General features: G+C 53.3%; 1 protein-coding gene across 4 annotated transcripts in view; it reads right to left on the bottom strand.

The window, feature by feature from the left end:
* Positions 1-27480, bottom strand: part of cv-c (RhoGTPase activating protein) — a 436691-nt gene that overhangs the window by 320987 nt on the left and 88224 nt on the right. Inside the window, exons 1-2 of one of the 4 annotated variants that reach the window (XM_089566645.1) lie at positions 25114-25133; positions 24417-24469 (exon numbers count right to left, since the gene is read on the bottom strand). The exons of 1 other annotated variant lie outside the window; for it this stretch is intronic. The gene's annotated coding sequence lies outside the window, so the exon portion shown is untranslated. Of the gene's footprint in view, positions 1-3317; positions 3692-24416; positions 24470-25113; positions 25134-27480 lie in introns of those variants that run through there. 2 more of the 4 variants (XM_089566644.1, XM_089566646.1) reach the window with 2 other exon arrangements.

Raw genomic sequence — 27480 nt, 5'->3', positions numbered from 1 at the left:
AAATCACTCACTAGCCAGCTGAAGCAATAGCGTTTCTGTGCTAATCTGGGCAGCTCGCTTTCCTGGAACACCCATTAAGCACTTCATTACTGCATTTATTAACTTTTGGCGGTCTTGACGGTGCCGAATATATGAAAAAGTTTCAGACCACGAAAGCATCGTTTCGTTCATGTTTGTGGCAGTGTGAGCACAGTATGCTAGTACCACAGGGCCATCATTTTGAACACAGTTTTACAACCTATCGGGTAGTGCAGATGTGCGTAAACCTGCTAACACTGCTTCCTTCCTTTGCTGACACACTAACTGAACGTTCCGCCAGTTGCGCAGCACTTTAGTAATTCGCATCTATCCCGCATACGTTGACATCTGTTTCAGTTCGGCTCGCTGCAACACGCAGCCTGCCGACCGCGAAGCCCCCCTCTCTCTTCCTATGCCCTTCCCCTGGCGCCAAGCAATCGATCATTCTTCGTGAGTCAGATCACGTTCTCCTCGGAGATTCTGCGACGCGCTGAACACGTTCCGCCGACAAGCTAGCCGCGAAAGCGCCGATGCGAGAGCATATACGCGGCGAACGAAGGGAGAGAGCGACTGCGCGGTCGTTTGTCGCCGCCGCGGACGGGACGACGAGACGCACGGATGGCACGACTCCCCGCGTCGGGGGCGCCGTGCGGGCGCCCCCAACTCGCCGCTTTCGGCGAACGCGCCACTCGACAGCGTCACCCGCGAAGTTTGACGCTTCTATTACAGCGACAGGAACCGGTTTTGTCTTTGGGCGCTCAGATTCGCCTCGGAGCACCAAAAGGCGGCCACGTTCACCGCAGACGTCGCGCGAGAGAGAGCTGAGAAAATCTTCGCCCAAAGCCCAGTATGTTACGCTCTTTGCACCCCACAGAGCGTCATTTGCGGCCCTGCAATGGATCCGACTTGTGCACGGCATCGCGCACGTACAGGTCGAAGAGTCGCGCGCGTGCAGCGCCAGCTAGGGAGACAAGGCATAACTGAAATTTTCGCATTTACAAGGGCGTCACGAACGGAGCCGACTGTAACCACTGCATTTTCGCAGACTATGCAGGAGGCGGTCCGCATGAACTGCGCTGCTAGACGAAAACGCACCCCACGCGTGCGTTTACGAATTTATGCCATAATGTGGCGTTAAAAGGATAGGCAGAACGCACAATGCGAACGCTAAAGGCTCTGAAAAGGAGTTACAGACTGGGCCGCGCTCGATTCCTGAACGAAGAGCACGCCCTCCCTGCAACAAAGAGCGTTGCAAAGCGATAAAAAAAAAAAATCGGTAAAAAGCGACGTTGCGAGAAAATCAGGCAGCGCTGCACAGACAGTAAGAGAATCGTCGAAGCAGGAAAAAAACGTAAAATAAATCGTAACATTCTCATCGTAAAGAGAACGCTCCCGCGAGAAGAAAAATGTACGCTCAACACGCGTGAGAGACGAAAACACAGGGCGGAGAGCCGATCTCATTTTCTCTAGATCACGTTTTCGTCAGCGCTGCTGGCGTCGACCCAAACGGATCAGCGCCAGAGCAGAAGACAAAAGAGGGCATGAAAACACAATGGCAGTGATTTAAGGCATCAAGAGTGAAACCATGAGGGGCATTGTTTAACAACATTGCCGTTACCCAGCCTAGCGTTCCCTGGATAGCTTAACAAAATGTGCGCACCTCACACAGTCCGTACAAAGCCTAACAAACAACTCAACCTGTCACCTTCAGGAACAAGGAACCTCGACTAACTTCTCAAGACGGAAGTTTTCGATCGTAACGCCGCGGCCCTTTTTGCCCTTACCGTTGGCAATGGAGAGAGAGTGAGAAATACTTTTTCACAACTCGTCTGCAAGTCGCGTTTGTCTGGACGTATTCGGCGTGACGTGAGGAGCGTCACCGAGAGCTGTGCCCAGTCAGTCGTCCGCAAGACGTCATCGTCAGACAGATACTCTTCTTTCGTACATGACGCCGCCATCTGAAATTTTAAGCTAACGCAGCTAAGCAGGGTGAATTAAATCATAGCCCAGAGCCACTTCTCCATGTGCATCCCTCGGGTAAAAGTCATCGGGTCACATGGACTGCTTTTCGGCCGCTGTACTACGCACTTGAGGCGCCGTGAAAGCTGGCAGTGTTTGTAGGGTAACAACAAACATAAAGACGTATTGGCCTAAAAGCGAGCCACGCGGCCCGAAGATTGAACAAGACTGTGTATATATATGCGGCAAAGCTATAGCCCTTTGTATATTAATATGGCAAATAAATATTATTTTTGTTTTTTTTATGCTACCTCCGTGAAAGAGGAACTACGAGAGAGCCCGCATCCACCCACGCACCGCGGGCGATGTCCGCTTTTCTAATATTAGTTACAATTGTTCAGAATCGCCCGAGACAATGGAAGCACTCCCAGAGCCCCCATTGTGAGAAGTTGATTCGGTATCAACACCGATTCGAACACCACGGAACGTGAGGAGGTAGACACAAGCGCACAGGAACGGCACGCAACGCAAGACGTCAGCAACACGGACTACACAACACACCTCCATTCGAATCCAGGACGGACGTCAGGGCGCCATAGCTACAACTCAAGAACGAAGCAGAAGATGCCCCTCAAAAGAGGCCCTCCAGTCAATGGCGTCGACCGATTTTCATGACACCGCGGTTATTCCCCAGTCATCTTTCATCCCCTGCGATTTCACGCTAGCCGCCCCAAAGGGATCATCTGTCACGGTGAAGTCACTGGAACCAGTAACTTTCCGTCAAGGAGGGAAATCGGTCTAGGGGCAGAATCAGTCGACGCCATGGGCTGGAGGGGCTACTGTGAGGGGTACGTGGCGCTTCGTTCTAGAGTTGTGTCCGACTGTAGTGATTCTATAGCACTGGCGTAACGCAGGTATCGTATGGTTGCAGGTCGGACGTCCTCACACAAATTCCTTCCCTTAGCGCAGCGTTGACCGCGACGTTAAACAGCTCACTTACGATTTTCACAGAAATACACTGTTTCTACGCGGCCACTTGCAGAAGCAACCTCCTATCTCACATACCCGACTGCACTGCATCAACTGGCCCTTGGAGACAAGTTCGCTTAAGTCAAAAGTCTCAAAACAAGCACATACTATACGTGGCGAAGACTGCAGTGAAACAAAACGCGATAAAAGCGAATAAAACATTGCCAGCACGGCCAGCCAGCATCAGATACACCACCGTAGAGAACTGGTACGTGAAAGCGTGAAAACATGAGGGAGGGGGGGGGGGGGGTGGAGCAAGTAAAATAATAAAAAGAACAATGCCCTTTGTGCACAATTGGGCAAGAACTCACCGCAATGAAGACCCATGGGAAATCGACGCTACCGCTATCCAAAACGAGCACACGCACACACTCACTGAACACACTCACTACAGCAGAATCCACAGAAACTGGCCTGCCACTTCCAAGAAGTCCAGCCGCACTCCGCGGTACAGCACTCGCTCACTGGCCACAAAGCTGGAAAGCAGCGCAGCAGAAGGAGGGGGACGCCGGAAAACGGCGGCTATCGACAAGGAGGGGAAGGGGGGGCATCCTCCGCGGGTCGGAGATGCTCCAAGATTCCGTATCGAGTCCTCGAGACTGACGCGGCGCGGCGATAACGGCGACCGCGACAAGAGCCGCAGACGCGAGCACCAGAGACACAGAGTACACACACGCACACACACGCATACATACACACACGCATTCGCGCGAGGGCGTCGAAGGCGGCGGGGCGGCGTCGGCATGCGCCGCTGCCCTGCCTACCGCGACGATGCAGCAGAGTAGCAGGGAGAGGTCGAGCGGAGGGAGCACGTGTGTGTATGTGTGACACGCTGCACATTCGCCGTGCGCGCGGTACTTCGCCGAGGAGGCGCCTGGGCGCTGATTCGAGCCGGTAAACACGCGACTGTACCTAATGTTTTCTTCCCGTCGGACAGGTCACACGGGGCGGAAACGGTAGCGACGCGCACCGCCGTGTGCTCCATCCCCCTCGGACTCCGCCAAGAGGGAGCGCTTTCACCACGTCGTTATCTTGCCGCAGCTGGCTGAACCGCGGCTCCCCGGCTTCTCCTTCCATTAGCGACGACGAGGAGTCTCCATTTGGCGTCGTGGCCCACATATCGTATCTCGGCTTCTCTCGCGATGGCGCCGTGTCAATCAAAGAGACGCGATTTCTCCATCTGGCCCGATCGCGGCCGAACCCATTGTCGCCGAAGAGAGTGGCTTCCTTTCGGCTCGAGGCCGAGACACACACTAGAGCGGGTGTTTCTCCGTGCTCTCTACTCTACCTTGGACACTGCCCAAAAAGCGTCGGCCTATATCGAAGTAGACCTTTCGACGATTCTAATGCTATTAGTTCACCACCTCATATACGACAGCTATGCTTTCTTTTCACATAGAAAGCTGGTATAGGTTTGGTTTAGCCATATAGTCCTTCATCCTACCGTGAAATGAACAGCGCCTGCCGTAAGACCTTAGTTACTCAGTGAATCAGTTTAGTTTAACTTAACAATGAAATCAAATTGAAGTCAATTCAATGGCTGCCACCCGTCAACCGTTGTAGTCACCGTAGGACCTAAATTACCTATTGAATCACTTCGATTGAACTTATATTAAGAATTTATTCGATTTGCCATTAATTTAATTAAATTCAGTTAAATTCAATTCAATCGCCACCGCAGGGAGCAAGTGGAGAGAGGAAAATCATGTCTACAGGTTCAGAGGAGAGTGAAGAAAAGAGAGGGTGGTGTTAAACTAAATAGCTAAACCAAAGCTATCGCTGATTAACTTGCTGAGCCGGTAAGCTTAGCTCTAAAATTTTTTTAACTTCTGCAACTATGCTCGCTTTTCAATTACGAGGTCTGCTACTGGTACCCCTAATGTTACTACTATACTGTTCCTCCTGTTTCTACTAGTGCTGCTACCGTTAGTAGTTTTGATTCTTGCTTTCTTTTTTTTTTTTCGGAAACCAGTACTTGTTCACCTTGCACGTGCGTCAGGATATCTTGCCGTAGACGAAGCCATAGACGAAAAAAAAAAAACTGGCTCCTACCGACGAAACGCGGGGCACCGCTCGACACACTCGCCTCGCGCGGTTCTTCGCTCGTGTTGCTTTGAAGACATAAAACGCTAACTACCCGAGCACCCATTCTCGTTTCTCACCCGTCCACGGCGATATCCCATTTCTCGGAAACCGGGCACTCGCGGTGCCCCAGATCTCGCGCTGTCGCCCGTAACGGGACCACAATTTCACCCGCACACACACACACACGCAGGCAGGCCGAAACGAAAGCCCCTGAGCACAGAGGGAGAGGAGAATGGAGGAGGGAGAGGAGGAGAGCAGGCAAGCGCGCACATACACACACACGGAGAAAAGCCAGCAAACCGTGCCGTATAATTCACGTTCACTCCTCGATCCACATCACCATGCTGCGTACACGCACAAGCGCGCGCACGGAAAGCCGTATACACACTCCAAATGAGACGCGCAGTGTAAAAACAAAGGGAAACGGTGATAAGAAGAGCAAACCGTGCCGTATAATTCACGTTCACTCCTCGATCCACATCACCATGCTGCGTACACGCACAAGCGCGCGCACGGAAAGCCGTATACACACTCCAAATGAGACGCGCAGTGTAAAAACAAAGGGAAACGGTGATAAGAAGAGCCGGCCCGCGCGCGTATTCAGCAGAGTTCGCACACTCTTGTGAACGCCGGGCCGTTTTTTCCTCAACGCACGAACAACGCACGCACGCGTCACGAGGCACGGCGGCGGAGTCGACAAACTCCCCGAAGGCCTCCGTCGTCACGGCCCGATTGCGACGAACAATGGCGCGGCCGTCTCGAACGGCGGCGTGCGCACCCGTTCTCTCCGCCGCGCCGCAGATCAGATCTCGGGGAAGCGCGCAAGCAAACACCACGCCACCCAGCGCTCGCTCACTCCGCGCGAGCACTTCCTGACAATTTCGTGAGCGCCGCCCTATAAGCTGAGCGCGCGTAACGCACGCGCTTTCTAATGCGTACGTAGACGCCTCCGTAGCTGCCTCTCCTCGGTGCATAGTGGCAGGCGGTGGAGAGGGAGGCTTAACGAAAAAGAAAAGCGGTACGGCCGGCCGGTCATGACGCCCGCTGCACGACGCACCCGGCGTCTCTCTCTCTCTCTCTCTCTACCGTTGTTTCCAGCCCACGTCGAGAAAGTTGGCGATTATGCACGCTTCGCGAGCGCGCGGCGTATTAAAAACCCATCCGGCCCGCGTACACATCTGCCGCACTCACGAAGTAACGAAGGCGGCGAGCGCGAGGCGCGTAGGAGAAATTGAAAAAAAGATGAAAAAAAAAAACTATCGAGCCTCGCTCGTGCAACCGCTTCGCTTCCTGCCGCTGCTCACTCACAGAAGAACGATGCTACTCGGTCCCTCCTTCCAGGCGAAGTAGAACAAAGGCTCCACAAATCAGCCATTTCCGACGTATCGTAATCGGGGCCTGCGCACACGGTTCGCATCAACATTTACGTGAGCCGAATATCCACACCTGCTGTGAATCTTTGTCATTTCAAGTTTGCACTATCCCATCTACTTTCCCTCTCATGTCATTTGAAGCCATTCATTGCCCACTTCGGCCTTCTTTTCTTCATTCTTCATCTTTTATATATATATATATATATATATATATATATATATATATATATATATATATATATATATATATATATAATTGACAGCCGTCGCCGTAGCTCAGAGGTAGAGCACCGGACGCGTAATTCGGAGGTCGTGGGTTCGGATCCCACCGGCGGCATATGGTTGTTTTTTCTTCTGCTTTTCAAATCAATTATCTTTAAACGATAACATATTCAGTAATATTCTAAATTGATCAACACCACAAAATAAATAAATTTAAAGGAAACAAAATCCCCTGTGCCCCTTGGCTTCTGTGGCTGTTGGCTTCTGTCATATATATATATATATATATATATATATATATATATATATATATATATACGAAAGCATTTGAGGTGTGTCGTCACACCAAAACCTCGCCGATGTCCCGTGTCGCGAAGTTCGCTGATTGGTCGAGAGAGGTCACGTGACCATGTGACGTCATCACGACCTACCCACTGTGGCAGGTGGCGATTAGATTAATGATTAGTCGAGAGGGGTCACGTCACTTGGTGGCGTCATCATAACCTGCACACGGCTAGTGAGCAACCTAGTTACTAGACAGCAACCTAGATAGAGTTTAGTTTAGTTTATGGGGCTTAAAGTCCCAAATCGACTCAGGCTATGAGAGACGCCGCAGTGAAAGGCTCCTGAAATTTCGACCATATGGGGATTTTTCACGTGCACTGACATCGCACAGTACACGGGCCTCGAGAATTTCGCCTCTCTCGAAATGCGACCGCCGTGGCCGGGATCGAACCCGCGTGAATCGAAATGAAAAATCAGAACGAAATGTGGCATATGAAAATATCACCACGATCACAGCACAGAGAACAGCTGCAACTGTATCTAGCCGTTCAAATATGGTGGTTGATGGACGCAAAATTGCCAAGAAACTGACGCAAACACACACGGAAGTTGCAACAGAAGCTGCGACAAATGTGAAGTCTGATGCTAAAGCATTCCGCTCTTAAGGTGTCCTAAGCGTCCCCGTATCATTCTTTATGCTTCGAAGGAACCATGCTCCTAATGTGGAGGCTGCATTCCGTCCACAGACTCTTTCGCTCTCATCTACCCGAATCTTATCACGAACAATGCGCCATCACAGCAGCCATTCAGGTTTACTGCCAGGCATAAAACGCATGCTCAAGACAACATGTCGCTAGCGCGATGTTAAATGTTGGCACTCTATACGCGGCACCAGCGCCTTCCCTGCGGGCCGGAGTGTGTGCGGCGGATCCTGCAGTTTATCTTCCAGGTCAGAATCGAAAGCGCCGATCTGCACGGCCACTGAAAGTTTCAAGACAAGCGGTTGCGTGTTGAGAGGCCGAATTTTCCTTGGCAGACCGAGGTTCTCTGCAGAGTTAAAATGCGGATAAGAAAAAAACAGAAAGATAAGAAAAGCTCTAAGTTGGACCAGTCGGTGTGAGATCCCGGTAAGAAAAAAAAGTAGCGCTAAAGTAAGACGCATAAAAACTGGCCCACTGTTGTGTCAGCCTATTTCTACGTCCTCTCTCCGCGCTGTTTTCTTAACAATATATGATGACGGCACATGCCAAACGTGAGCGCTATGCGAGTCTTGCATGCTACCCCACGTTGTGGATCACGCTGTCCCATTAAAAAGAAACGAAGCACACAAACGTTGCTCGCACAAGCCGCTACTTCTGAGCATAAAAGTGAGTTCGCAGGCCAACTTTGTGCATACAGATCAGTCACCACGGTTTTCCAGCGGGCCCCCTCTGCCGCGCGCCCTCTCTCTGCGGGATTGGGAACGTGAACAACAGCAGCAGCTGCAACGGGCGCGATCGTCTCCGCTCTCCGCGTCCCACGCCCCCACACTGCGTGACGGCGTAATAAAACGGTCCATTAGGGGCCAAGCGAGCTTCGCCCGAGCGCAGTCGCAAGTTTCGCAGGGCAGACCAATTGCGAAAACAGCTCACGCGTCGACCCGCACGAGCGCCCACACGTGCTCGCAGCGGCGGCGGCAAGAATCGGCGAACGGCGACCGTCGTCGCCACGCGGAACGTTCTCTCAGCGCGCGATTCTCAGAGCGCGCGAAACGAAAAGCGCGCTCCGCGCTGCTACAGAGTGGCGCGGCGCAGCAGCCAACTCAAACACACGGACAGCTATGCGCACCCCCGCGCCCTGCTGCTACAGCCGCTCCGTGACGAGTTCATTACGCAGTCATCGCATGCGGCCTCTGCCTGGCCGTGGGCCGCTTGTTCACAGGCGGCAGCGCTCAGTCCGCAAAGTAGTACGCTTCTCTGGTCTGTAAACTCCGCGCTCAACCAAGGTTTTTAAGCATCACTCTTTGCGGAGATATGAACATCGAGCCGTCGAGCGAAACAGAAGGAGCATCCTGCCACCGTCCTCTCTAGACCGCACACGCTACTCAACACGGAACAAGCACACATGGTCCGCAAAGTCCAGCCTATAGCAAGATCTCCTCACCGCCCTAAACGTATGTAACTTCGGATGGCGTGATACAGCTCACTGTCCCACAACTGTCCTCGAGATCAGGGCAGATAAAAATCAGGTTCTGCGCTCATTTAACGATGCCGTTACCTCCCCTTATTTCCCTTACCTTCCCCCCTGTAATTATTGGCTTCATTGTGACACTGCGTATCGCAAGCGGGGCTCAGCGAAGTTCTTTTTCAAGGAACCGTCATGGTGTCCTCCGACAATTTCAGAGTGATAGGTCTACTATAGATGGATAAGTCGATCTCGGTGTCGGCGAGGTCCTTTTTTTCCTGTAGAAAGCTGTACCTGCATAAGCTGTACAAAGCACTGACGGTACGAGTTAAATTTGCAACCGAGAGATGGATCGTTGGTGTATATTTCTTGATGTTTCCAATGGTTTGGCGATCCGCCGACAGGTTGCAGACTTCTTCACTCACTGTATGCACATTATTACACGGGTCAAACAATTTGCTTCGATCCCGGCCGCGGCGGTCGAATTTCGATGCAGGCGAAATTCTAGAGGCCCATGTACTGTGCGATGTCAGTGCACGTAAAAGAACCCTAGGTGGTCGAAATTTCCGGAGCCCTTCACTACGGCGTCTCTCATAGTCTTAGTTGCTTTGGGACGTTAAACACCCATAAACCATAAATCATTTGCACTGGGCCAGAGTGGTGCTAGCACCGCCCTGCCTGTCACAAAACGCCGGCTCGCCCGTTAAACTCTCGCCAAAGCGAAGTCTTTCTCAGATTTCCGCGAGTCCCACCACGTCTTCTCTCCAATCTGCCCTGGTCCGAGCCCAGCATCCTGCGGACATTTTTAACAACCAATAGAAACTGCACCTGTCAGAGCCAAGCAAGGAAATTTTGTTCAAACTGGCGCCCAGTAGGTTGTTTACTTGCGAGCACCGTGTGAATTCGACGAAGACGTAACGCCTTTCAGGCACACACACGCGCGCACGCGCGCACCGTCATGCGGTGTGCTGTCGAAAGCAATAACTTACGCGCAACCCCCCCTACCGCTCCCCCACTTCCCCCTCGAAATTCGAGGAGTACGCGCGTCGGCTCCGTTTTGCGGCTCGAACGCGTCCTTGCAAGGCCTTCCTTGCCCTTCGCAGTCGGCCACGGTGCAGTCGGCTAACCGCCGTTCCTGCAAGCATGCACCGTAATACAGCGTTTGTTGTAAGACAAACCACTGGAACAGCGCCGGAGAGGAGACTGCCCGAAAAAATAAAACCTTCAGCGACCTTCATATGCTGCTGCGAATCATGTTAGCTTGAGTACGTCTCTTCACATATGTTGACAAGATCCACGTCATTCACGTAGACTGCCGCTCGAGGCGGATCATGTTCTCTCATGAAAAAGAAAGAAAGAAAGAAAGAAGGAAAGAAGGAAGGAAAGAAAGAAAGAAAGAAAGAAAGAAAGAAAGAAAGAAAGAAAGAAAGAAAGAAAGAAAGAAAGAAAGAAAGAAAGAAAGAAAGAAAGAAAGAAAGAAAGAAAGAAAGCAAGAAAGAAAGAAAGAAAGAAGGCGTAGACCACGAGTCGCGTGGCCAACCGACAGCAGGTCGTGTCGTTGACGCGCGGGACGGACTTCAAGAAGGAGACGAGAACGGCAGGTCGGCGAGGTCGGCCACCATACTCGACGACGATAAGGTGCCGCCGCACGGCACGCAGGGGGCTCTTTAGCGGCGCAGACGGGGGCGTGCGCCTTGAATGGAGGCAACGCAGCGCGCACACAGCGACGCGCCGCTCGGGGAAGAATCCAGGTTACGCGCAACCGCTCACGCGAGATAGGGGGGAGGTGCCTCGCGCTATTACGCCGACGCGATGCGGCTCCTGCCACTGACGGAGCTCCCAGATCGGCCGGCCGGTGGCTGCGTGCACCACGTACGTGTATCGTGCGGCGCGAAACGGAGCAGAAAGGCTGCGCAGAGATGAAACAGGGCTCCATGAATGGAACCTGAGCGGATCAATCACACGTAGAGAGTGCACGGTGGTGTACACAATGCAGTCAGGTGTCTATATACAATGATTACGGCCTGTACGGCCTCTACACGGTGCACAAAGGACTAATCGTACTGGTTTGTCGTTACCGACCCACAAAAGGTACGAGGCTGTATGTGGCAAACACCATAGTATCAGCCGAAAGCCTTCTTCGCCGCCGTAGGTGTGAACGTTATAGAAATGTGAACAATAATATGAACCAAGAGCAGCGATGCGGGGCTACTTTATACACGTCATGAATAGTCCGGCGACTGAACCGAAGCGGTGGCCCTGTGGTAGAGCGTCCGCTTCGCATTCGGGTGACGCTGGGTTCGATCCCCGGTGCCGCCAGGCACCAACCGGTTTTCTAATGGGTTCGCGATTTCCCACGGACTGTTTCTCGGCTTTTCTGGGCTGTAGTGCTTGGGAACGGGGTCTTGGATCAAACCGCTGCGTTGACCGGTCAGCGATTCGTTCCACCGTCACAAAATTTAAATCAACCTCTTGTGGTTGGTAACGCTCGCTTGTGACCCCTTTCACACATACTAACATCATAAAAACACAAGCTAAAGGAGGAAACAGGAAAACGCCAGATCCAGCGTTGTCCTGTGTCCCCTCATGGTTCTTCATAGATGGAGTATGTATCATTCAGTCCCCCAAGAAGAACCTTACAACTGTTCTGATTTTCTCCGCTGAGATACGTCAGCTCAGGCACAGCACTACTGCTTTCGGGGTGAGTCACATGGGGTCGCGGACGTCGAGAGGTCACATGACGCCGCTTAGGCATCAAGTTCACGTTCTCAACGCTGCCCGAGAAGACAGGGCGTCGCGAAGGCCGACTGCTAAACACAGGCCTCCCACGTAAGTGTTCAACGGTGCGTGAACGCATGCACTGTGTGACTCCGCAGTCTTCAGAAACACGCGTCATCCGTTGTTCCCCGCGGTTCTCTTTTCGTTTACATTTTCCACCAGCACCAAAAGACCGTAACCGTGAATGATGACTGTAACCACGACGCACGGCGCTCACCGGCCTCCGAAGCAAAAACGCAACGCGTCACATGCGCGTTGACCCGGCACGCGCAGCTGACGACGACGGGAAAACTAAAACAAGCGTGGGATGCCATGCAGAGGGTCCCGGCAACTTACAGGAAACTCGACTCAGAGCTAAAAGCAACGACAGGAGCCGGCGATGACAGCCGCTGTGGCTCCTCGAACCACGCACTAACGAAAGCGGGTTCACTGACCGCGTGTTTACAAACAGCGAGTGGCATGCAAGCACCCGACATCTCGGATCAGTATCAACCCTTTGGTCATCAAAGTTCACGACCTTGGCATGCCAGTACATTCACTGCAGTGCAGATAAACGCACAAAAGCGTGGAAGAAGGAGCTACGTCTGTGGGCACACATACACACACAGACGCACACAAGCCACCCAAGCTTTTCCTAAGGTGAATGATAAGTGTCAGAATATGGCTGGAATTTATGCACGGTGAAAAAGAGAGAGAGAGAGATGGCAGAGACGGGGGAGCTCTGTGAGTATAATTCTTTTTTTACCCAGACATTACACCGCAGCGTCTGAAGGCGTTACAGCAGGGCGGTTACAGTACAGAAAAAAACGCATCTTCATTAATTGCATGCAGCACTGTGAATGCAACACATTTGGTTCAGGTACATATTCCAATGTTGTATAAATTCGATGTAACTAACGCCGTCGACTTCCAGAGCATGGGCCCCTGTGAAAATTGATCCCGATATATACTCTCAGAAGTTCAATGAGTACGCGTGTGCCCTTGCACACCAGGCGGCATAAGCGAGTGCATCCTAAGGGACTGCCGTTAACACTGAAGAGCGGGAGAGCACATGGTCGCCTTCTCAGACTTCGGGCTTCCGCAGCGCTGCATCCAAATTCGTGCTATATTCTCAGTACACTGCCTCGCTCGGCATATATATGCATGCGCAAGGAGCAGAGTCACCCGATCGTAAAGTATACACACATGTCAGTACTTTGGCAGTGAGCGTCGCGGCACCGTCCGACAAACTTCTCCAAGAAACCAGCGCGTATTAAAGCTGCGCGCGCGGTGCACATGCAAGCGACACCTTTTGCGCAAAAATGCCACTGAAGTGCCGCGGAAAGGAGGCAAAAGGGGCGTGCCTGGAGGTGCAATCCACCGCCGCTGGCGGCAGTTTGGGAGTTCATCCGGCCCTGTTCCTCGAATCGCCGCGTAAATTATTCGCTCCGCTGAACGCTGACGCCTCTGGTTTCGCGCCTGGCCAAGAGGAAGGCTATGCGGCTGCGACCGTAAGCGCGGCCTGGTGGTGTGGAGAGCCGGGTGAAAAGCAGAATGATGTTTCGAACCGAAAATCGCGGATACCGGAAAAATGTACGCAAGGCGTACAAGTAACACGCGTCTGACACATTTCCCCTTTAAACTCGCAGCTCAACGGCATTTCAAAAGAGCCATTTCCCGGTTGAGGAAGGCGATATATAACGATAGCTACGCACACGATGTAAAAAAAGGAACAGACAAGTGTAGATGTGTATACAGTCTCGTCATCTGGCATACGAAATAAGTATACGTCGGCGCCTGATCTCCACATATAGCGCTCTTTCTTTTCGGCAATACGCCCACTTTTTTTTTATCTAGAACGCTCTGCGTCGTGCTTAATCACAGCGCTGCCAAGTGCCGCGGTAATTCGACTGACGACTGCAGAGTGCGCGGCATCAGTACCGTCGCCGCCAAGTTCTATTTTTATTGCATGAGTGCATTCAACGTCCGCATCCTTGCGCAGTGTCCATCCATCCATTCAACCATCCGTCCATGAAAAAATCGTGGTCGCCTGAACGAAGACCAGGGGCGAAGTAGCAACTCCAACTCGGCAGCGCTTATATCAACGCGAGGAGGGGGTTGTGTGAGGAGAATAAAGGCATGCACATATATTCCTGAAACAGGCTCATCCGGCAGCCACGAACATGGCTGCAGCTTTGTCTCTTTCGTTTTGTGTACTCGCCACGCAAAATAAATTTAGCTGGCTCTCGGACAAGTACGCGTCCCTGCCTGCCTTAGGGCACCACAATGTATACCCCAATGTATGATCAATGTATACCACAAGAGGAGTTGGCTCGTTCGCTACATAGTCTTTTAATTCGTGTCAACTGTGCTAACAACTCGATTACTCAAGTGGGTTCCAGCTTCTATTACCTGCCGCTGTGACACATAGCGGTTAGAGCGCTCGGTATACTTACTCAGCTGGGGTGTTCGCGGGTTCGAACCTGGCCGCGTATCGATGTAGGCGAAACGCAAAAGGCGCCTGTACGCTGTGAGATGTCAGTGCACGCTAAAGATCCCCAGGTGGCCTCAATTATTCCAGACCCCTGCACTACGTCGCTTCTTTCTCGCTTTCTTCTTTCCCTGTTTTCCCTACGGTGTAGCCGAGGTGTCCACCGAGGAGTGAGACAGACACAGTGTCATTTCTGCTGCTCAAAAACCATAACTTCTTCCCCTATTCTTTCACAGGTTTCAAACACGATTGGCTGGTGTTGTTCTTTTTTTTTTTTTGCCTGCCTATCCCTCTCTCCTCGTGAGCTAAAGAGACAGAGAGTAGAGATGGCCAGGAAACCGAGGGCGTGGGAAACAGTACCGCGGTACATAGTTGTCACGATAAAGCCGACCAGCGTGAATAACAAGCGCCTTTATCACTAGTCGATGCGGGCCCCACACGCACAGAAGAGAAAGAAGCGAAGGAAAGCAACAGCCTCCAACAAAGAATGGGCCTGCGCTCCATAAAGCCCGCGCACGCGACAGGCCGCGGCGGCATCACGCAGGCTGCACAGGCAAATGTGGGACAACGAACCCATTCATCACGCCGCCGTCGACCGTGGCGACGACGACCAAGACGACCGCCGCGTCACACAGCGGCGAGCCGAGAAAATGAACCAAGTGAGACGCCCCCCCCCCCCCCCCCCCCCCCCCCACACACACACACACACACACGACGACCGAGATTTGAAAGAGCGACTTTCCACCCACGTGAGCATCATCCTCAGAGAGGGAGCGGACTTGCAGAGAGATGAAGAGAGAGGCAGAGAGAGAGTGGAAGGGAAAGAGAGAGGTGCGTTTCATAATCTGGCTGCCAGTTTGTAACTTATCAGCGTAGTGCGCTTGTGCTTGCCTTGCGTCAGTCAAGTTAACGGAGTGTGCCACCAACTCACTCACTATACGCGCAACCGAGAGAGAGTCCCGTGTGCTAACTGAACAGGACTGTTAAAGAGAACAATGTCACGAAGTGTGCGCGAACACTATTAAAGTGGTAGTACAGGTAGACGTAGCCAATTATGGCTCATGTTGAGGCCGCAAGAACTGCCCCCACCCCCCTCCCTACATACACACACATACTCCCCTACTTGCACTTCGACTTTGACAGCTACGCCCCAGTCCACCAATAGCGAAAATGCGTAGCAAGTCTGTACGACCCGTACAGGTAGGAAATAAAGGAATGGAGCTGTCGGCATCCACCGCGGCGAAAGGGCAACAGACAGTTGCTCCAAATTTTAGGCCGTAGACTCGTGCTACGAAAGGACTGCAGGTATTATTATGCCTACAAGCAGCACGCTCAGTGAGTGAATAACCCTTTTAATCATTTCGGTCTATTCATACAATTCCGTGCAGTGAAGCCAGGCGCGTCGACCTCGTGTACTTAAGCCTCCTCAGCGCAGCTAGGCCGCGCACTCTACCACCAGCCCGCGGTTTTCCATGACCGAAGAAGCCGCGGCTACGGGGTGAGAAAGGTCGTGAGAAGGCTCCTCTACTCCCCAAACACGGCGTTGGTATTGCCCTACCAAGAGGCCTGCGCCGCAGGACACTTAAGCCCTTCTGCAACATGTCCTCCAACAAACCCCACGTGCAATACTGTACACTCCTCAACTCGGTAACCGAGCACAGCGCTCTCGGAGAAGGGATCCAAAAGCCTAATCGGAGACGAAGTTCAGACCGTGCGACGTACAAGATAAGAAAGAAGGAGCACCAAGACGGCTGCGTTACGAGACGAATCCGAGATGACACACACCGCAGCAAGTGTACACGAACGCGCTTGTCCCTGATCGGTTCCATATGTATGCGCGCAATGCAATACACATCGCACCGTGGAGGAACAGCAGTTCGCCGCTGTAATATGCGACCGCGGGATCTTATCGGCCGCGCCACATTCGGCGGCTAGCGAGCAAGCATAGTCGAGCACGGGTCGCTATCGATCAGCGGAGGTTTCCAAAGGCTAATCGAAGCTGGCTCGAGAGGGCACCGATCCCCGAACGAACAAACGAACGAGCGAGCGAGCCAGCAACGCTCGTACAAGATCAATCTCAGCCAATGTAGGCCACAGGGCCGACGCCGAAAAATATATAGATTTCCCATCGACGCCCGCATCTCCTTCAACTTTACACTGGCTCCGCAGAAGGTTTTGCGCCAGCACCGAGCCGAATAGACGCGGCCCCAGAAACTCTCGAATAATAGATCTATGCGAACCAAGAGGCTCTCTGGCGGCGCCGGTCACACGCCTACACCGTTTTTTATTGTTTTTTTTTTACATCAAACAACCAAGTACAGCTCGAGAGAGTCACGCGACTTGTCCACATTGAGGGACGATCCATATTCCCGTGAACGGATACCACGCCACGTAGATCCGCGAGACGGATTCGTACCGTCTCAAACGGCTATACTGCTTCGGCCGCGTTTGCTTCGTGCTAAATAAGAAAAGAAAAAAGAAACGGAGAAAGGAAAAACGCGCCTAGACACCTCGCGAAGCACGAAATCGCCTACAGAGCGATCGTCGGGTGTAAAGAGCCGCTGCAAGGGAGAAATGCCACGTCGCGCTGAAGAGCGATGGTGGGGGCCGGGCCAAACACCTATCAAAAAGTGGGGGACGCGAGCGAGCAGCCCCCGCTTTCTTTCGGATTGCGGCGATCCCAGACGGACAGAGAAGTGAAGCTTCGGGTGATTCGGAGAGGCAAGCAGCGGCGGGGAAATCTGTCCTCCCACGCCGAGCGCGCTTGCTTGCGGTCGGTATGTAAGTACGTCTGCACGCACGCGAAGCGCGGCTGAGTCCCTCCTCCAAAGCGATAGGAACAGCGACGAGATGCGGGAAAGGGAGCGGGTGCTAGAGAAATCGACGACTTTCGGCTTAGCAGCGACTACATAGGCGGCGGGGAGAAGTGTGTTGACAAGACAAACTGGCTCCTCCGGCCGCGCGAGGCGACGACAGGCCTGGAATAGCCTCGCAGCTCTCACGCGCAAGGGGTGGTGTGGGAGGCGATCGCGTGACATACCCCGATTAGCGCCAGAACAAATTCGGCACTCGCGCTCACTCTCGAGCGCGCGCCAGAGAGCGAGAGCCGGGCGCGTTATTTGTGAAGCGAATGGGAGGGGCGGAGTTCAGAAGAGGACCGCGCAAGAGAAGGACGAGAATGGACATTTCGAAATCTTCACTTTGCGTACAGCAAGAGTACCGTGCCGGGGCGGTAAAGAAAAATGGCTGAAAGGAAAATAACGTCAAAATCGTCTCGGGTGGCGGAGCACAGGTACAAAAACCACGGTCAAAACTAATCAGGAAGCATCACAAATAGGAGAGATAGCATTGTGATGACGACGCTCTTTTTTTTTTTTGCTTGTCCTTTTTTTTTTCGCCATTTATTCCGCCTATGATGCCCGATATTCTCGCCAGTTAATTCCAGCCAATGTAAACACGACACGGTTAATTCAAATTCGGCCTCCTGCTAATCGACTGCCCCCGAAAGCGCTTCACCATAAAATCAGTACACTTTCGCCCACTGTATAGCGACATGGCCGGTGATTTCGCCCAATCTTCGCTGCCCCAGTCAGGCGGGGCGTTAATGGACGCCGACTGCTGTAGAGCGCGTTCACGCGACTCGTCCACGTGCGCGCACAAGCACAAAAGAAAAAAAAAGAAAAAAAGAACAAAGCTGCCTTCGCGAACGAACGCCCAAACAATGATCAGGCGATGTATGCACAAATAGAAGAGGGAAAGGACGGGGGGCGGTAATCAGACAGACACGCACGAGCGGTGCGGAGACACAAAGGGTTCCGTTCAACGACAATTTACGCAGAACGAGCGCAGTCGGCGGAGCAGCGAGAGATGGGCAGGTCGCCAGCGCGCCTGGTGCGAAGTGAATAGCCCCATTAATCGGGCAATCGCCCGTAAGGTAACACGAACGCGCGCGCGCCTCGCTCGCTCTCGAGCGGAGGGTGACTTGCTTCGCGCTTCTTCTTCTTCCTCCCATTAGCGCAGCATACTTCAAAGCCAAGAACCCATCCACCTTTCTTCTTCTAGGAATCTACATTTATTTATACGTCAAAGGAAGCAGCAATGTTCGCGCGACATCTTATGATATAACGGCACGGTTCTGTCGAACTGGCTTGCGGCTTCCATAAAGTGAATCTCGTGTCGTTTTAATAGACACGCTCGTGCAAGCGTCTTGCTTGGTTTGTTGGATTTGCTTCTTTTCCCCTCGCGCTAACTGCGCATTGCGTGCGCAAAAGAAGACTTCTGCGCAAGATTTTACTCCATGCGTGTCACTCATTGCGATGACAGGCACATCCCAGAGCAGCTGATAGCATGACAAGGCTGACTAAGCCAAGGACGCGAATGGTTAAAAGAATGCGTCCTCGTCTCAACATTGCGGCGCACCGTCAATGCGAGCAGGCTCTTGCCCGTCCTCAGTGCCAATAGGTATCGCCGGCTCTTATGCTCCACTCATGCTTTGGATGGAATTTCCACGATCTGGAGAGTCACCGAGAACCATGACTGTCACTGCCGCAAGTGAAGCACATCCACAACTATACACCTACAAGACTCGCTCTCAACCGTAAGCGTGTACTGCATGCAGTCTATACGCACGACAGGCTCGAACGCAGAGCCGAAAAGTATCCCCCACAGGACGGACCAAGCGCGCCTACGAGCTGATTAATCCGCCGCTGTCGCCGCTCGACATCCGGGGCTCTCCGATAGCCAGGAACGCATCAATCATTCCCGGTGCCGATAAGGAGCCCGTATCTCCTGACGGAGGGGAGATCCTCGCTCGCATCTACATAAGCTGCAGCTTCGCAGCTCGCACGACAGTCTGTTGGCGGCCAGCCCGCGTGTACTAAACACACACAAAATACAAAGGGTGGCGAATACACCGGACCCCCGTATCGCTTCATTTTCGGCGCCCGACAGGATTAGTATAAGCCTGTCGGCGGACGGAACATCCCGAAGACGTCCCTATCCTGACCCCACACCCATCGCAAGAAAACCCAAGGTCGCAGTCTTCGTCCCACGCAGGAACAGACAAACTCTCGCACAGACATCGGTTATCTGTGAATACTCATTTCGGCCCTCCATCTTCTCCTCACAAAACTGCTGCTGATGTCGCTGCCGCTCCCGTTTATCTCTCAGAGGCCACCGGTCGTGGGAGGTCGCCATCGTCTCAATTAAGGCGCGGCAGAAAGCGCCGGCCTCCGGGGAGACGTATATCTAAATTGGGAGTCCACAACGTCCCGCGGACACGAATTCTAACGCAAGCGAATGGGCGAGCGTCAGCGGGAGAAGCGATTAATCACAGCGATTAGCCGGTATACGCGCGCTGACATGGAGAGATGGAGAGCGACTATACACTGACTGTCGTCGCTACAGCCAAACCTTCGTTGGACTTCGATTTTTCGACAACCGAGAAAAGCAACTCGGTAGTCCGTATGCTGCGTGTCGCGCGCTCAGGATAGATCGACGATAACAGGTGCTGTAAAGGGGCAGAACAAATGGCATATGAGCAAGGCCGAGAGAAAGAGAAAGCTATCTGATGTTTTAAGAGCAGAGATTATTTTAGACGGCGTGCAGTACCCTGCCACTCTGTTTTGTGGAGGAGGGTTGAGAGAGACGACGTGAAGCGGTAACAATTCTTTACGTATAGCTAAAGAACGTCGAACGTCGGCAAGAGCGACAGCGACCACTTGCAACCTGTAGGGCAACGCACTACGAACACGGCGTTAGTTGGACGTCGCGTGTATTTCCTTGCGTGCTTACGCGCTGTGTACACTCGCTGCACCCACACACGCAAGCCAACCACGACTCCTGTAAGCCGACGTCCTCAAGCGCCCGGTGCACCACGGGAAATTTTCGTCGCGATGACTGATGAGGTCGCGGCAAAGCGTTGACGAAAAAGGACACGAACAAGCAGAAATCTCCCAGTCGCTAAATCACGACACGGCGCCAAACGTCAACGTAGGCAAGGGCGGTGAAAAAATTACACAACGATCATATCCGCTGGCACTATATGCCGCAAATGTCACGCCTAGACCGCCATTCCGATATTCGGCGATGTTCCGCGAGGGCGCAGTACCTGACACGTCTCTGTCAGCCACTCGGAACAATATTCAACACGCTCTTACGGCAGCTCCTACAACGGCCATACGTCATCCGGAAAAAGGCACCTGTCGTCAAACAAGGCGGCACGCATTTGCGAAAGGCCCTTTTTCTTCGACGGACCCATGCAGGGCGTAATCGTTGTACACACATACAGACACCCACTCAACGTAAAAAAAAAAAAAAAACTTGCACCGCTTCCACCTAAACAAAACCGTCAGGGCAGATGGCGCAACAAGAACAACGCGCGGCGGCGGCGGCGAGGACCAGAGGCGGCTTTTTCGGCACCCCGAAACGAATGATTGCTGGCCGCTGTGCCGCGCGGCGACAGGGTGGCGCGGCAGACAACAAACTCCTCCGCCGGTTTCCGCGATGGCTTTTGGCAGTCGGTGGTGCCGCCGCCGAGCAGCGCTGGGCGGCTCGCCCGGCGTTAGCCCGGCGCCGGCCGCGCCAGCCGCCCCGTGGAGAGCGCGACGAGCGTGTCGAAACGCCGACAAATGGCTCGCCGACCCCTTCTCCCGCGCCCCTCCGCGCGCCGTCGCCGCTTTCGGCGCCGGGCGACCCGTCTTCGCCGCTCGGCGCGTGTGTGTGTGTATGCGCCCACGACTTGCGGCACCAAACCGCACAGCCACCGGCACCGCCTCCGCATAACGTTTTCGGCCGCATCCTCGTCTTCAATGGCGATCGCCTCTCGTCACGATGAACGGCTTCACGCGGCGACACAAAAGAAAGACTGGTGCGCGACCTCTGTGGAGCGCGGGACGCGGTCTCCGGCAACACGAAACCGCTACGTAATACCAAGGGGATGTACTTTTCGACATAAATATGGGCCACACCCCTCTCAATAAATAAGGTTACTAACTGTAACAGTTGAAAAAACTACCGGGGGCACTTGTCTCAAGTATAAACCCTTTCTGTACACGCCACGCATGAAGCAAGTAATCGTTACGCATTAGAAAGTTAACTACTCAATATTAGTTAAATAGAGTACCAGTTCGCTCGTCTTAGCTGCATTCTGATGCGTTACACCGCCGACAATACAACGGCAAAAAAAAAAAAAGTTATGGCTCTTCTAACTCAAAAAGCTTACTTTTAAACATTGTAGAACACTTTAGATGAAACACCCAGTATATGCCCCTTTTATCTCTCTCTCTCTCTCTCTCTCTCTCGGGGTATTTTTGAGTCTAATGCCCATGTCGTCAGCATCCGGGACGAACGTCCAGGCTCCTCCTCACGACGTATTCGTTCCCGGCAACCTTCCATAAAGGAGAGCGCATGCGCACCACGTTCAGGCGCACATGCGTACGGCCAGTGAACTTCGTGTCGAACAGCGACAGCAGACTCCGAAACGAGCTATATATACGCATATACCGACACGGAGGCGCCCGCAGCCGGCCCCCTGGGTCAACACCCAGAGCGTCTCCCGGCTCGGACGGACGTGACCCGCGGCGCCTAGTCGATGCAGATCGCACGTTCGCCGAACTGGATGCGCCTTTGTCTCCGGAACGGCGGCAGACAAGCGAAGCGCCAGTTGCGCAAACCCCACCAGTCCGTAAGACTCTCACGAGACCGGAGTGCTGGCCTCCAGGGCGGGTGCGCGCGCACGAAGCACAGGGAGGGAGGGGGGGGGGGGGACACAAAGCCGGCGTTGCAAAACAACGGCTTCGGAGGAAAGAAGCCGACGCTCTGTACGCACTCCTTATGGCGCCGTCAAACGCTCACGTGAGCGCGCGGGACAGGCGTGCAAAAAGCTCCCGGGACAGGCAAGGGGGCATTCACTCCTCGCCTCGCGCGCACTTTCGGCTTCATGCTCCTCTCGTTATGGAACACTCGCATACATGTAGAAGGACGAAACCTGGAGTGGCCCATCGCGGCGCGCCCAATCCCAACTGCGAAGAACACAAGTATGGTGGCTGTAGCACAAGCATCGGACACCTCAGAGTCCTGGCCACACATCCCAGCTTTTCGACGCATTTCTCTTCTCAGTCGCATCGTTCTCTGCAGAGAGACGCTCCGTATTCGACGGACAAGCGTTATGTCCAGTCATGGACAGAAGTTTGCGAAACGCGGATTCGCTTATTATTATTTTTTTCTGCATTGGCTCGCTGCCAGTCACATGCTATTCTATAGTTGATTGAGCATGCATGTACCCTCATGCTATTATAAATTTCATTCACCTTCTATGCCTGACCGCTGCGCCTGATGGTTACTAGCCAATGTACAAATGGCCCCGTTTGAAATTCGCGCACTGTGACGTCCCGACCGTTTCGACCAATTGAAAAGCGTGACATTTCTGTCGACAACTCCTGCTTACAACGATGAGGCATTAAAGGCTTCCGCCTTAATACTGTTTCTGCACAGCTGGAGAGCCGGTCGGACTCATTACCGGAAGGCTTTTAATCGCAGCCGATCGGCCCGCCTACAAAGCGCTTGACGGAGAGCGCGCAGCTGTGAATGCACGTAGAAACGACCAGGCTGGACCAGTACGACCATACTACATAAGCTCATTATGAGCACTCCATTTCTACTACTGCTACCGCTACTGTCACTACTACCACGACAGCCCTCTCCCCCCCCCCCCCCCCCCCTCCCCCACTACTACTACTACTACTACTACATCTCCAAAGCCTGCCTACGCACGTTCGCCTAGAATACGGCCAGCCAACCTTTCCGAAACACGCTGGCTGCCGCGGCCGCTTTAACGCGCAGCTCTTTTATCGCGCGTAGCGCAAACCAGGCGTCTCTCGGCACGCTCTCGATGGCCTTACACTGCGCTGCACGAAACTACAAGGACATGGCGCACGCACGAGTATACACAACCAAGCCCCAGGGCAGAGCCACAGTCGCCGACAGGATGGAGCCTAATTCGGGCACGACTCTGCGGACAACGGCGAGCCGCTGCCAAAAAGCCGCCTCTCGCGCTGCTCGCGGACCGAACAACGGCAGTTCGTTGTCCGTCGCGCCTCGGGCTGAGCAGGCATCTCGCGCGGATAATACACATACACACACATGCGCGCGCGCGCGCGCGAACCGTTTCCTTCTCGGATGGTGCTTCGGCCGGATGTCCCCGACTCCGTGCGGCGCCGCGCCCGGTTTCCCTCACAACGAGGAACTTTTTTTCCGGGGAGAAGGAAGATGAAGCGAAGGAAAAGGTCGAGACCCGGAGCGCAGCGCGGGGGTCGACCGACAAACGCAACGCGCCGGCGGCTGGGTGCCTCGCCAATGGAACATGAAACGCAACGCGGCGCCACGATCCGGGAATGAATGGGATCGGTATTCACGGTGATCCCATCGAAATGCGTTCAGCGCTGTGGAAGGCAGGGCCGCAGCGCCGTCCAATGAGAAGCAGAGTTCTCGGGCGTCAGCTGCTTAACGACGAAAGTCGCGGCGCCGCTCAATCGCCAGCCGACCATGCGAGCGAATAGCCCTGTGAAGTTGACCCGTGATTGGCCAATATTACTGGCCGATTGGCCGTGATTATGTTTTGCTTCCTACAGACTGGGAACAGAACGGTGCGCTCAGGAAGACGACGACGCCAATTGATTGCAGCAAGTATAGTGAGAAGAGATGGGCATTCTCGTCTCTCTCTCTCTCTCTCTCTATATATATATATATATATATATATATGCGAGAGGCTTACTTTCTTAATTACCTAGCTCCTCTGGGGCAAAATCACAAGCCGAACTAACAGCTTATTAATCTGCTGAACTGAGCCAACGCTACGGGTAATCACTACGCCACACGTCACAGCAGTTCGATGACATCACCGTGTGCCGTTTTCCCATTGGTTCCACTATCTGGCCCTTACGCCAGACAAATGAGCGCCCCGAAAACGTCTGGCAACCACAAGTATATACATGCGGATACAAAATGCCAATTGAAGCGAGGTACGATGGACTTACCGATAGCATCGCACGCTGGCTCGGGAGGCATCCAATTCCGAAAGCTACAGCGTCTGCAAAAAGAACAGAGTAAAAGCCATCTCAGTGCTGCCGCGAACCACAAGCGAGAAATCACAGAGATCCGCCGCCAGTGCGAGCAAGGGTCTAACAGAGCAAGGTCAACGCGCAACGCAGTCGGCTACGTCTGCCTCCAAATCTATCTGACCTTGCGAGGACCGCTGTAGTCCATACGCACCCTCTACCTCTACATCACCCCGGCGTTAACCAGTTGGTTTTGCTTCGGTGGCTTAAGGTTTCCCACCCCACTTCTCGCAGTAGTGCATGAGGGTGAGGCCCCGCAAGCGCTGCTTGCGGTCGGCCACAGTTCGCCCGTGACGAACTTCGCGTTCCCAAAACAGCGCATCCCGGCAAAACGGCCGTTTAGGCAAACTACCCCCCAAACCGTTCCATCAGCGCCAGTATAATCTCCAGAACGCACCAAAGGAAGAAACGCCGAGCGAAAGAACAGAGAAAGAGCGGTGATTTAAAACCACTTATCCCGCAAAAGAACTCGCCCAAGAAGATACGAGAGCGGGGGCAGGGCCGAGACCAACAAAAGACGAACTCCCCCGTGCACGCCCATCTAAACCGCAAACACTGCTATGCAAACCGTACAGCCTGTAGCAAAACGAAGGTGGGGTTAGAAGTAGGGAATCACCAGCACGAACAACGGCGACAACTCGTCTTCTCTGGCAGCCAGCGAGATAAGCGAAGGGGGAAAGAGGGGCCACACTGAAAAGAAGCAAGAATGAGACGGTGTACTCCGCAGCCGCCGGCCGAGGAACACAAAGAGGGGCGATCCCAACGGGGAAGCCGCGCTTCCGGGAGAAGAGCCCCGGTATCAGCGCGGTGCACGCCGCTTGTCACCGGCGACGCGCCGAGGCCATTTATTACCACGGGCAGCGCCGCGGCGGGTGGCGGCGGCGGTGGACTCCAAGTCGCGCCGCTCACGTGTGAGGAAAAGGAGTGAACCGCTCAGAGCGGGCGGCCCACCACTTTGACGCCTCCGGGACACCCCTCTCCAGCCAGCAAGCAGCCACTTCATCCCCCCCCTCCACTCCGTCCCCCCCCCCCCCCCCTCAGACAAATGAGTTTCGTTCCGGGAAACTTTATTGAAGAAGCCCTGCTCTGGTCGGGGACACACACCCCAAACCGCTCTCGGCGCGCATGCATGCTGTTTCTTCTCGAGAGAGGAAGAGAGCATCGCTTCCCGCCGCGAATGCTGCGGGGAGGCAGGCAGAGGCGTGAACTCTGCCGCGCGCACAGAAAGAACGGGTCACACTTTGATGTCGAAACTGCGGACGGGGGGGTCTCTCAACCTCCTCTCCACCTCTTTTCAGACCAGCATGCATATGCAAGAGACGCGGGCGGTTTCGAACTGCATAGGGGTGGTATGAGTGATGCTTTGCACTCCGCCACTCCACCACCACAGCAGCCGCTCCAGAGCGAGGGACGTGAGATCAGGTGTAGCAACAAGAAGACGGTGTGCGCCTATCTTGTTCCCCCCGTGGGTCCCGGGCGGTCGTCCCCATTGTGGCCAGCGAACTGCATCACCACGGTTCAAGGCGGTTGGGGGTCTTCTTTCGTAAGCTGGGTTTTTAGAACAGGCTAGGCGGCTATTTTTCCCGAGCTTCCTGAACGCACCGAAGCAAAAGCCCATAACGACTCGTGCGGCAGGACATTTGTTTCCAACCCAACGGGGCGGGCGGAAGAATCGTACCCTGCAGCATTACCGTGTTGCATCATGTTGTAGAATGTAACGGTGGCGCTGGCGCTCGCAGTAAAGACACGCACAGAATAAGCGACACGGCTTCTCTGAACGTTCAAGACGGAATCAAAAGGAGGCCCGCGACTTCTCGTACTGGCTGGGAGGTCGCGGTGGCGCCAACATACAGACGCTGACTGCTGCTATCCGAAGTGCTCGCTCAGAAGTAGTAGTAGTGGCTTTATTTGCATTTAATATTGCTTTTCCTCATATATATTAACGATCTTCCTTCCAGTATTTCCTCTACCATCCGTTTATTTGCTGACGATTGTGTAATTTACCGCCCAATCACTAACAGTACTGACGCTGGCATTCTTCAACAAGATCTTAACCGAATCCAAACTTGGTGCGAACGTTGGTTAATGTCTCTCAATATTTCCAAAACATGTTTAATCTCATTCCATCGTCGGCAGATGCATACTCCTTCTAAATACACTCTTTTCGGTTCAGAAGTATCGTCCGTCTCTTCCTGTAAGTACCTGGGTATTACTGTAACGCAAAACCTAACATGGTCATCTCATATCACGAACATCGCTAACGAAGCTAATCGTACCCTTGGTTTCATACGGCGCAATCTACGTTTTGCCACCCCATCCATCAAATCATTAGCATACATAACTTTTGTCCGTCCTAAACTATAATATGCTTCGGCAATATGGGATCCTCACCAGTCTAACCTCTCTTTAACCTTAGAAAAAATACAAAATCGAGCTATCCGTTTCATTTATTCTGACTATTCGTACTACACTAGTGTGTCTGCCTTAAAAACTAAAGCTAACTTACCCAGCCTTGAAACGCGACGAAAAATTTCTCGATTGTGCCTCTTTCATATGTTTTATCATTCATCTTTAGGAGAATCAGTCATATCACCCGCTTATCGCCTCTCAAGCCGTATTAACCACCATAAGGCCGTCTATACGCCCCCACCGCAAGAACTACCGCTCATTCTCGATCTTTTTTCGTCACGTCATCCCGGGACTGGAATGATCTACCACAGGACGCCGTGCATCACATCAACGCCATCCATTTTAAGAACGCCATCAAGACCATTATTGTATAACTGTCATGCCCATCCCTCATGTAATGCCCCATACCAGGGGCCTTTGAGGTATCAAAAAAAAAAAAAAAGGTAAAAGAATTTTTGCTGCCCCGGCATCTGCTATCGCGGCTGGAAGCACCTGAGCTGGGGCAGCGGAAATAAACGAGCTCTGATGCTGCTACGGAGTCCGCGACGTCGCCACACACCGACACCCATGGGTC

The sequence above is a fragment of the Amblyomma mixtum genome, chromosome 1 (genome assembly GCF_055824585.1).
Source record: "Amblyomma mixtum isolate Tamu chromosome 1, ASM5582458v1, whole genome shotgun sequence".
Classification (NCBI taxonomy): domain Eukaryota; kingdom Metazoa; phylum Arthropoda; class Arachnida; order Ixodida; family Ixodidae; genus Amblyomma; species Amblyomma mixtum.
The sequence above is the reverse complement of the archived record's forward strand: the minus strand, read 5'-3'. Positions and strand labels throughout refer to the sequence as shown.